Source organism: Macaca fascicularis, chromosome 18, assembly GCF_037993035.2.
Source record: "Macaca fascicularis isolate 582-1 chromosome 18, T2T-MFA8v1.1".
In the NCBI taxonomy this organism is placed as follows: Eukaryota; Metazoa; Chordata; class Mammalia; order Primates; family Cercopithecidae; genus Macaca; species Macaca fascicularis.
In genome coordinates, this window is record NC_088392.1 from 38,459,343 (window position 1) to 38,472,209 (window position 12,867).

A 12,867-nucleotide genomic window follows, 5' to 3' on the forward strand; every position below is an offset into this window, starting at 1 on the left:
TCTTTCTTTTGGGTATATAGCCAACAGTGGAATTGATGGGTCATATGGTAGCTCAATTTTTAGTTTTTTGAGAAACTTCCAAACTGTTCTCCATAGTGGTTGTGCTAATTTACATTCCTACCAACAGTATGTGAAGGTTCCTTTTCTCCACATCCTCACCAACACTTATTATTGCCTGTCTTTTGGATATAACCCATTTTAACTGGAGTGAGATGATACCCCATTGTAGTTTTGATTTACATTTCTCTGATGATCCATGATGTTGAGCACTTTTTCACATGCCTGTTTGCCATTTGTACGTCTTCTTTTGAGAAATAGCTATCCAAATATTTTGCCCATTTTTTTATTGGATTATTAGATTCTTTCCTGTAGAGTTGTTTGAGCTCCTTATATATTCTGATTACTAATCTCTTGTCAGATGAGTAGTTTACAAATATTTTCTCCCATTCTGTGGGTTGTCTCTTCACTTTGTTCATTGTTTCCTTTACTGTGCAAAAGCTTTTTAACTTGATGTGATCCCATTTGTTCATTTTTGCTTTGGTTGCCTGTGCTTGTGGGATATTACTCAAGAAATTTCTGCCCAGACAAAAGTCCTGAAGATTTTCCCCAATGTTTCCTTGTAGTAGTTTCATAGTTTGAGGTCTTAAAGTCTTTAATCCATTTTGATTTTATTTTTGTACATGGCTAGAGATAGGGGTCTAGTTTCATTCTTCTATGGATATCCAGTCATCCCAGCCATGGTTTATTGAAGAGACTGTCTTTTCCCCCAGTATTGGTTCTTGGCACCTTTGTAGAACATGAGTTCACACATTGAAGAATTCTGAACAACAGAGTAAAATAAAGTCAGTTTTCTACTTTATTATGTCTATGATTGAGAGTGGAGAGAATGGAGGATAGATTTGAACAATAAGAAGCTTTTGTATTCCTTTATTCAGCAAACTGATTCTAGATAATGTGCTAGATGCTGGGAGAGTCATTGTTATGGTTTTGGATTTTCTAGGCCTGGGTTCTTCTTAATTGAAAAGAGGAAAAGGACACTCAACTGGAAGTTGCGACCTAGATTCTGATCTTTATCTGAAAATGGGTGATATGGTTTGGCTGTGTCCCCACCCAAATTTTATCTTGAATTATAGCTCCCATAATCCCCACATGTCATGGGAGGGACCCAGTGGGAGGTAACTGAATCATGGGGGTGGGTCTTTCCCATGTTGTTCTCGTGATAGTGGACAAGTCTCATGAGAGCTGATGGTCTTCTAAAGGGCAGTTCTTCTGCACACAGTCTCTTGCCTGCCACCATGTAAGACATGCCTTTGCTTCTCCTTCACCTTCTGCCATGATTGTGAGGCCTTCCCAGTCATGTGAACTGTGAGTTCATTAAATCTCTTTTTCTTTATAAATTACCCAGTCTCAGGTATTTGTATTTCTACATCAAGTATGAAAATGAACTAATACAAAAGGGATGGTCATACCTTCCCTAATTAAGGGAGGAGACCACCCCTCCTATCATCTTATGCCCAATTTCTGCCTCCCAAGAAAGAAGAAGTAAAAACTAAAAGGCAGAAATGAAATCCATGAGCAGACAGCCCGGTGCCACACCCTGGGCCTGGTAGTTAAAGATCGACCCCTGACCTAATCGTTTGTGTTATCTATAGATTACAGACATTGTATAGAAAAGCACTGTGAAAATCCCTGTCCTGTTCTGTTCTGTTCTAATTACCGGTACATGCAGCCCCCAGTCACATACCCCCTGCTTGCTCAATCGGTCACGATCCTCTCACACGGACCCCCTTAGAGTTGTGAGCCCTTAAAAGGGACAGGAATTGCTCACTTGGTGAGCTCAGTTGTTGGAGACATGAGTCTTGCCGAAGCTCTTAGCCGAATAAAGCCCTTCCTTCTTTAACTCAGTGTCTGAGGGGTTTTCTCTGCAGCTTGTCCTGCTACATAACGACCTCACAGAATTGCTATGTATATAAAATAAGATACTTGACTTGGAGGCCCAAGGAAAGACTTCACTCTTATTCTGGATAGGTTGCTGTTATTTTGGGTTTTTTAAAATAAAAGTAGTATATCCTCATGGACAAAAATTCAAATAGTATAATAAGGTATAAAATCAGAAATTAAAGTCCTCTTTTTCCTGCTCAGCCCATCCTTAACCCATATTTTCTCTACCCAAAAAGTAGTCACACTTGAATAGTTTTTTTGTTGTTTTTTGTTGGTTTGTTTTTGTTTTTGAGACAGAGTTTCACTCTTGTTGCCCAGGCTGGAGTGCAATGGCGTGATCTCTGCTCACCACAACCTCCACCTCCCGGGTTCAAGAGATTCGCCTGCCTCAGCTTCCCAAGTAGCTGGGATTACAGGCATGCACCACCATTCCCGGCTAATATTGTATTTTTAATAGAGATGGGGTTTCTGCATGTTGGTCAAGCTGGTCTCAAGCTCTCGACTTCAGATAATCCGCCCACCTCAGCCTCCTAAAGTGCTGGGATTACAGGCGTGAGCCACCATGCCCAGCCCTACTTTAACAGTTTTTTCTGCAGCCTCTCTGGAAAAAAAAAAAAAAAAAAAAAAAAAAAAAAAAAACTTGCACATATCTGTACTTCACATGCGTGTGCCTTTAAATTTTTACATACATGGGATTGTAGAGGTTTTAAAACATAAATCCTAAATTGTTTGACACTCATTGTATCAAAAGGCAAAGTCTAAATTCCCTCCCCTTGAATCTGGGCTCACTGACTGCTTAACTCAAGTTCAAACAGAATATAGTACAAGCGATGCTGTGCCAAGTGCTTGGACCAAGACTTCAAAAACTGGTAGCTTCCATTTCCTGTGCCTTGAGATGCTTGTTCTCAGAACTCAGCCACATGCTGTGAGCAAGCAGGACAACCACATAAAGATGCCCCATTCAAGCCAACAGCCAACATCAACTACAAGATGTGTGAACAAGAAAGCCTTCATGTGATTCCATCTCTAAACATTAGGTCACCCCAACCTCTAAGCCATCCTGCTAACTCCAGGTGGAACAAGACAAGCTGTTCCTGCCAAGCCCTCCTAATTTGAAGGTTTGCAAGCATAACTAATAATTGTAGTTTGAAGTCACTAAGTTTGGGATGATTTTTATGCAGCAATAGACAACTGGAGCAGTGATCATAGTTTGCCCACTGCTCTGAATATTACATTTTTGTTTTTAATAAAATACCTTGGAGATCTTTCAGTAATAACACACACATACCTAAATAGCTTATTTTCATAACCTAGCCTTCCATTACATAGATGTTCCATATTAAATCAATCAATATTCTATTAATGAGCAGTTAGGTTATTTTCAGGGTTTTAGCATTACAAACAACACTGAAATGAGCATTTTAGCATATTTTGGGATATATCTGTAGGATAAATTTCTAATAGTTAAATGCTGGATCAAAAGGAATAAGCATTTAAAATTTTGATAGCTATGACCAAATTCCATATCCCTCTCTCCAAATATAATAAGGGCTGCATCAGTTTATGCTCCTACCTATTTTTCTATGTCTTTAGCATTGGATTTACCTTGGAGTTTTGAATTTTTGCGAATCTAATATTTTTTAGAAAGTTACCTAATAATTGTTTTGTTTGCATTCCTTTAATTATGGTTGAGAACATTCTGGTTCAAATTCTCTGAAGAAGCACAAGGCAAATTCAGTTTTAGTTCATTTGGAGGTTCTTTCGGTTTGCTTGGGTTTTTTTTTTTTTTTTTTAGAGACAGGGTCTCACTATGTTGACCAGGCTGGTTTTGAACTCCTGGCCTCAAGTGATCCTCCCCCTGCTCGGCCTTTCAAAGTGCTGGGACTACAGGCATGAGTCGCTGCCCCTGGCCTTAATTTTGGAAAAACAGTCATATACTACCTGACGCTTGGAGAAGATAGGATTGCCCCAAAGGAACCCTGAAGACATCTCCTCTTCTTTCTTCCTCAGAGAACCCCAGTTTGTTCAGGTATTGGGGAACCATGTGTTTTAGGGGAAGCTGGGATTATACCTACCCAGAAACTGACCTTTGATTACCCTAAGCCAGATGTTCTCAAACTTTTTGATCTCCACATCCCTTTAAACCCTTAAAAATCATTGAACATCTCCAAAGCAATTTTATGTGGATTATACCTATTGATATTTACTGTATAAGAAATTAAAACTGAGAAATTTAAAAGCATTTATTAATTCATTAAAAATAACAGTAATAAACAATTACATGCTAAAATGTTTTATGAAAAATAACTATAGTTTTCTGAAGAAAAAACTGTAGCAAGAAAACAGACAATGTTTTACATTTTTGCAAATTAATGTCTGGCTTAATAGAAGACACTTGGATTCTCTGCTTCTGCATTCAATCTGTTGCAATATTGTTTTTGCTGAAATAAAGAGAATCTAGCTTAACTCAAATGTATTTTAATAGTTTTTAAATAATTGTGGATATTCTTCCCTAATACTACACTAAAATTTGACAAGTAATGTATTCTTTTTTTGCCTTAAACAGCAGACATTTATTTTCTCAGAGTTCTGGAGGCTGGAGGTCCAAGATGAAGGTGCCAGCAGAGCTCATTTCTGGAGGGGCTCTCTTTCCAGTCTGCAGAAGACGACTTCTCACTGTGACCCCACCCAGTTTTTCCTCCCTACGCACTGGACAGCAAGAGCCCAAGAAGTGATTTATTCTTAGCAGTTAGTAGTGATGTTGAATCAGAAACCAAATCACTAAGCTTTTCATATGTGTTACATTAAAATCTACTGCTCTCTCTTGAACTTTGAAATTTGTATCCATGCATGATTGTGTAACATCACGCTCTGGTCATTCAAGACATCAGTTTACTGAATGATACAGATCTAATGTTGACGAGTTTCATTATACAATATCAAAAAAACCGCACTTATTTACATCACTACCATTCTAAACATAGGTCTTTCAGGTTTGGGAAGTTGTCAAGAACACAGTGGCAGCTATAAGTTTTTTAATTTTTTTTTTTTTTTTTTTTTTTTTGAGACAGGGTCTCACCTGTCACCCAGGGTGGAGTGCAGTGGCATGATCATAACTCACTGCAGCCTTAAACACCCGAGCTGAGGTGATTCTCCCACCTCAGCCTCCCTAGTAGCTGGGACCACAGGCACACACTACCATAACCAGCTAATTTTTTTTATTATTTCTGTAGAGACAGGGTCTCCATATGTTGCCCAGGCTGGTCTCAAACTCCTAGGCTCAAGTGATCTTCTCACCTCTCAAAGGGCTGGGATTATAGGCATGAGCCACCACACCTGGTCTTGAAATTCTAATTGTTGCTTAAAAGTCTAATTCTCGGCCAGGCACAGTGGCTCACGCCCGTAATCCCAGCACTTTGGGGGGCCAAAGTAGGCAGATCACTTGAGCCCAGGAATTTGAGACCAACCTGGGCAACATGGAGAAACCATGTCTCTACTAAAAATATAAAAACTAGCCAGGCGTGGTGGTGCTCGCCTGTAGTCCCAGCTACTCCAGAGGCTGAGGTGGGAGGATCACCTGAGCCCAGGATGCAGAGGTTGCAGTGAGCTGAGATCACACCAGGTCACTGCACTCCAGCTTGGGCCACAGAGTGAGATCTTGTCTCAAGAAAAAAATCTCTAATTCTCATTGACAATATACTTTGTTAGTTGTTTGCCTGTTAATTAACTGTATATATTTAAGGTATACCACACAATGTTATAAGATACATATATAGTAAAATGGTGACTACAGTGAAAGAAGTTAACATAGCCATCATCTCCCATAGTTATCTTTTTCTTTTCCCTGTGGCCAGAACAACTATAATCTACTCCTTTAGCCAAAAATCAGAATACAATACACTCCTCATGTTGTACATTAGAGCTTTAAACTCGTTCCTTCTACATAGGTGCTATTTTGTATCCTTTACTTACATCTCCCTATTTCCTATCCTCCATCCTTCCCCTGGTAGCCACTGTTTTATTCTCTATGTCTGCATATTTGACCGTTTTTTTAGATTCCACATCCATGTGAGATCATGCGATATTTTTCTTTCTGTGGCTGGCATATTTCACTTGCCATAATGTTCTCTAGGTTCATTCACGTTGTTGTAAATGGCAGGATCTCCTTATTTATTTATTTAATCTTTTTTTTTTTTTTTTTTTTAGACGGAGTCTCACTCTGTCGCCCAGGTTGGAGTGCAGTGGTGCAATCTCAGCTCACTGCAACCTCTGCCTCCCAAGTTCAAGCGATTCTCCTGCCTCAGCCTCTGAGTAGTTGGTATTACAGGCACCTGCCACTATGCCCAGCTAATTTTTTGTATTTTTAGTAGAGACGGGTTTCACCATGTTGGCCGGGCTGACCTCAAACTCCTGACCTCGTGACTCGCCAGCCTCCGCCTCCCAAAGTGCTGAGATTACAGGTGTAAGCCACCGCGCCCGGCCTAATCTTTTTTTTTAATAGAGATGGGGGTCTGAGTATGTTGCCCAGGCTTGTCTCAAACTTCTGGGCTCAAGTGATTTCCCCCACCTCATCCTCCCAAGGTGCTAGGATTGCAAGTGTGAGCCACCATGCCCGGCCTCCTCCATTTTAAAACTGAATAGTATATGCCTCAGTTTCTTTATCTATGACAGACGCTTACATTTTTCCCACATCTTGGCTGTTGAGAATAATGCTGCAATGAACATGAGTGTGCAGATTTATTTACGAGGTGGTCATTTCATTTTCTTTGGGTATATACTTAGAAAATGAGGTTCTGAGTCAAATGGTAATTCTATTTTTAATTTCTTTAGGTACCCCATAGTGTTGTCCATAATGGATGCAGCAATCTACATTCCCACCAAGAGTGTACAAAGGTTCCCTTTTCACTCCAGCCTTGCCAACACGTAGAGTGCCAACACTCCAGCCTGTTCTCTCTTACCTTTTTGATAACAGCCATTTTAACGGGTGTGAGGTGACAGTTCATAGTGGTTTTCACTTCCATTTCCCTGAGAGTTCGTGATGTTGAGCATCTTTTCATACATGAACCTGTTAGCCATTTGTATATCTTCTTTGGAAAAACAGCTATTCAGATCCTTTGGCCATTTTTTAATCTGGTTATATGTTTTCTTGCAGTTGAGTTATACAAGTTCTTTATAAAATTTGGATATATTAACCCCTTATCAGATATATGGTGTGAAAATATTTTTTACCAATCTGTAAGATGCCTTTTCATTTTGTTGATTAGTTATTTATTTTCCTTGAAGTGACAGGTTGACTTTGTTCATTTTTAAGAAAATATCTGCCAAATGCCCAAGTCTGAATAGCCATAGTTTGTCTGACATTTGTTCTTTCAAGTAAAAATGGTGTTCCAGGAGAAAACAAACAAACAACTAAAAACGATTGCTAGTCTAGCTGGCAACTCAAACAAATGCAAAAGTGCTCCTTCTTGAGAAAATCCCCACACAGGTTGTTTTGTCTTGGTTTGCAGCAGAAGTGCTGTAACGCTTAATATTTAAAATAAGTGTGTTCAAAGTTTGTACTTTATTAAAATTAGAGTTTTTGCCACTTCATCAAGGAATTCACAGGTGGAATGGGCTTTTTTAAAACTGATATAGCTTGATGCCACTACCTTGACTCACGATAAGGTACCAGCTGTATCCACCATTGATTTTGAACCACCAGCAATAGTCAATACAGTGGGAAAGTCATATTATAATGGAAAAGGCAAAATAATAAATTATGAAAAATTTTTACATTGCAGATCCCCTAAAATGGTCTCAGGATCCCCAAGATAGATCAGTATGCAGACCGCTGATCTAAGCCAATCACAGTAGATCACTTTGCCTTGCTATTGATTGGTGCAATTCCAGCCAATGAGATATGAAAAGAAATCTTCTGGGGATTCTGGGAAAGTTCTCCATACCCCTTCCATGCAGTTCTTCTTTCTTCCTTCCACGTGGTTCTGATGGGACTGCCAATCAAAAAATGGTCTCAAGAATGGGTTGGAGGTAGGTTCTATTCCAGCCTTTGGTTGATGGTGTGTGCAGATAAAATGCTTAGAGCCATCTTGAAATCATAAGAGGGCAAACCTGAGGTCAAATTTCAAAACTTCAAGAGTGGCAGAGCGAAAAGAGAATAATGGAAGAGACTGAATCTTTTATAACATGACTGACATTCTAATCAATCCTAGAGCCTCATTACCTCCAGTCTTACTATGTAAGATAACAATTTTTTTTTGTTTAATAAATATTCATTGTGCTCTTCTGTTACTTGTAGCTGATACCAAGAGGAAAGTATCAGAAGGGCACACGATGGGCTAGGCCCCTCACTCATTATGGGATCTTGGAAAGTCATTTCATTGTTCTCCCACTGTTCAAGGTGGAAGTTGGGTTAAATAATATCAAATGACCCTTCCTATGGCTTTTAACAGGTTTGCTATTACTTCAGCTAGAGATTTGGTAACTTAAAGACTTGCAACATACTTATCTAAGCTAGTCTTTTTTGGCTAAGTCAATAAGAGAGTTATTCCTGTTAGATTTAGGTAGTTTTTCTTCCTGCCACTGATGTTCCTTGAAACTGCTCTGAGGATTGACCTGCTTTAGAAGGCTTGAGATAACAGGTGTGGCTACCTCATGTCAAAGTGTGGGTTATGCTATTAAAAGGCCTGTTCCAGAACTGATAAAAGCTGCCTCTCCACAAGAAATCTCAGAACTTCTGTAAGTTATAGCCTTTTATCTTCCTATGGGGAAAGTTATCAGACATAAACTGTTGAAGGCTATAGCATGTAGAGTGTTTGAAACATATGCTTGGGGAGGTCTGTTCATGGGTTAGGCAACAGTAAAATAGTTAAAGGATTGTAGACCTTAAAGAAAATGGTCCTGTATTACTAGAACAAACTACTCAGGTCAACTTCACTCTAAATCCCTTTTGTTTTTCAGTAGGAAATAGCTTGCTTAGCTGTGATTGCCTTTGGTTAGTGTTATTATAAACCATATTCTTTCATTTTTATCTCTCAAGCAGGTGGTCCCTGGAAAATTTCTGAATTGAATATGAATTCCAGATTATGTCTTGTGGAACACTGGCCAAAGCCATTGAAGTTCTATAGGAGGGCACTTGGTTTAGAACACCATTTAAGAAGCAAGATTGATCAAACAATTGGAGCATTATAAATGCTTGGTGGTTGACAAGCTTAGTGCATTTTGCTAAGAAATTCTCCCAGCAAATCAGGAATGATTGACTCTTGAACCTCTGGACATAGCAGTTTATTCTTGCAGTCTAGCACATGAGAGTTTGTTAAGAGCTTTTCTTAATCAGAGAATCCTTGGAATTTTTATAATCTTCCCTTACCAGAGGGAAGCTTTGTCTGAGTAGATGTTTAGTATCTCTTTGAGCTGTCTTCTCCCCATTCCCCCACACCTCCCACCCAGACTTTACCAGAAGGGCAGAAGGACAGTTAATTAGCTTTGTTGTGGCTGGAATCAGAAGTAATGAAGATGATTCTTATTTTCATGGTAGCTCCCAGCTTCTTTGGAAATACATAAAGAATTCTATTTTTAAAGTTCCTGCAGTTGGGCTATTTTAATAATATAAGATCTTAAAAGCTGATTCCTACCATAATTGTCTATTTGTCTATCTCTTCCACTATACTGAGTTACTGAATGAGAGAAGCTATCTTTTATTTCTATGACTGGAAGTATTTGGTCATAACGGAGAATCAATAGATTTTTTGAATAAATAACTGGGTCTGAATGAATTAATGAATTAAAAAGCTAATCAGTTTCTTTTTCTAGAGATAGCTGTGATTTTCTTGTGCCTAGCATTTTCTCCGTATTTCAGCAGTAACAGCCCTCTTTCTTCCTTCCATGTGGCTCTGATGGTGCTGCCAATCAAAATACCCCACTCTCCACCACTACCATAGGGGTGCACATCATCCCCACTGGGTAATCATGCTATTCCCTGTCACTCACCACAGAGATTGGTCCAAGGAACAGGTAGATGACTCAAGCAGAACCAATTAATTCCCCAGTGTATGGATCGTGGGAGAAAGATACTGTTCCTTGCTACTGAGGCGCCTAGATTACATATCCCTTGGGAATGCTAGTGTTCATCTTTTCCTACATATAAAAGCAGCCTATCCACAGTAGAAGAAAACATGGAAAGCACAGAAAGAATCAAACAGGTGGAGAGGAGAAGATGAGAATAAGAAAAGGGGAGAGAATGAGAAGGAAAGAGAATCAATCATATTTCTTGTAACTCTGACCCCCTCCCACCCCATCCATCCCATGTCTTGCATCCTGTTTTTCCCTTTATAGTAGTCTGTGTTGGAGTCTTGACTAATATACTCCCAAGAATTACACCCTCTCTTTACAGCATCAGAAGCTTTTCTCTAAAAAAGATAGATTATACCACAAAGCTGTTATGGGTTGACTCTATTCTGATTCACAGAAGAAAACAGTGAGTACATGAAACAGCCCTTAGCTTTCATTCATTAGACTTTTGTAAAAATCACACTTCTTGGCCAGGAATGGTGGCTCACGCCTATAATCCCAGCACTGTGGGAAGCCGAGGCGGGCAGATCACCTAAGGTCAGGAGTTTGAGGCCAACCTGGCCAACATGGCCAAATCCCGTCTCTACTAAAAATACAAAAATTAGATGGGCGTGGTCATGCGCTCCTGTAATCCCAGGACTTGGGAGACTGAAGCAAGAGAATCACTTGAACCCAGGAGGCAGAGGTTGCAGTGAGCCAAGATTGTGCCATGGCACTCCAGCCCGAGTGACAAGCGCGAAACTCCGTCTCAAAAACAAAAGAAATCACACTTCTTTTCACCTTAGAGAGAGGCCAAAATCGCCTTTCATGCGACTATGAGCCATGGTAGGATTACACTGCCTTCCAGTCCACGGTTCTATCTCTAAATGCTTCAGTCTGTGTCTACACAGCAATGTTTCAGCCCTTATTTGGACTTTTTTAACCTTTATAATTTCCTAATGACTTGATTAAGACAAAGTTCTAATCCTTGTGTAGAAACAATATAATCCAAACACAGGTGAGAACTGTTAGCAGTGCTTAAAATGGTGACTAAGAGAAAAACTGTATGTCCCGTTAGGGGAAAAAAAAAAGAATAAAATTAAAGAGCATCCATCCTACATCCCACAAAGCCAGAGCTGGCTGCCAAGGTGGCCGTAAAGACACAGGTGAGTAAACACAGACACAGTCCCTGCCTCGGGTTATCTGCAGTCCGGGACTAGAGAAAAATATTAAGGAAACAATCACACTGTGGTAGATGCTACAAAGGAAAGGGCCAAGGTGCCAGGTATGCTGGTTATGAGGGTACTGACTACCTCAAGGAGGTCTGGGGGTGCTTCTTGGAGATCGGAGAATGGGTAGGAATTATTAGATGAAGAAAGGGTGCATGGTGAAGCAGATGCTACCAGTCCCCTGCTCATTTCCCCTGTCACCACATTCCTGGGCAGTATGATAGCTTCTTACTGCAAACACATGTGACTTTTTCCCCAAGTGCTTTCTCTGGCCATAGGAGTGGCCTCATCCCATGCACAGGACAAGCCAGAAGCCCAGGAAATTGGCAATCCCAGGAGTAGTCATCAACCCATAGTCAACAGGAATTAGAGTACAAATACCTCACCTTCTCACCCTTCAGGATGGACAACTCAGAGGCATATTCTGTGCCACTTCCCAGAAGGCCTTAGTGAGTCTCAGCATCAACTGCCTTCTCCAGGAGTCTGCACATTACTACACCTGTGCTGGCTTCCCCTTTTTCCTGACTCACTGTCCCCACTCCCTTAGCAGTGCTTTCTGGATCACCTTTCCAATAAATTACACAAACTCAAGTCCCAGTATCAAAGTGTGCGTCTGGGAAAACCCAGCCTAAGACAGGGAGGTAGGAGTAAGGATGGCGAGAGCATTCAGGCTGGAGAAAAGGTCTGCGCAAAGGCACTGTGGTAGGAAGGAGCATGAAAAGTTCCCGGGGCTGAAAGATGCTACCATCATTGGAGTAGAAAAAATGAGGAACAGGTGGGATGAGATGTATTTGGAGAAGTTGAGTGGGTAGGAGGACAGGAGGATGAGGGTGGGGAGGGAGGTAGATTATAGACCATGTAAAGCAGTTTTGCCTTCATCCTCAGCAGCGTGAACAGCCATTGAAGAGTTTCATCCAAGGGCCTAATTTGTGTTTTGAGACAGTGACTTATATTGTATTTCAGCGTGAAGAGTAGAGTGGAGGGGAACAGGGGAGATGGGTTTGGAGTGGTTAAGCATACATGACAGTGGTCCAGGAAAAGGTGACAGTGACTAGGACTGCAGTTATTGAAAGAGGTTAAGAGGTAGATCCACAGAATATTTCAGAGGAAAAATTGATAGGATTTGGAGGTGGAATGGGTATGAGAGATGAGAGAGAGGAAGGTTTTCAGAGATAACACCTAGGTTCTGTCTTTCCTGTTTGGATGCCAGGTATATTTCTAGCATAGACACGTAAGAAATAAATGATTAAAGATTATATCTTAAATGCAAGGTATACATTGGAGATATTATGCTTTTGTTTCTCTGGGACCAAAACCTACCTGAGCAGTTATGCTGCTATTTTACTTTTGCACATGAAACTTCTGTACAAGATGGAGACTGTTGGAATAGGAAAGAATAAGAAACAAAATCTGACAGTAGCTCAAAACTTAAACTAAAAACTAAACATCACCTTATTTTAATAATGAACTGTAGTCCACCCTTCCCCAGTCCCCAGCTTACATAACCGGCAGGTCAGTGTTCTCACATGGACTCAAAACGAGATGAAAGCGGTCTGGCAGCAAAGGCCTAGGCTGATTAAATGTCTTTCTCCTTCAAACCAGCCTGATGCCACCCAAATTTAAACCTTGTTAAAATGTATATGCCTCTTAA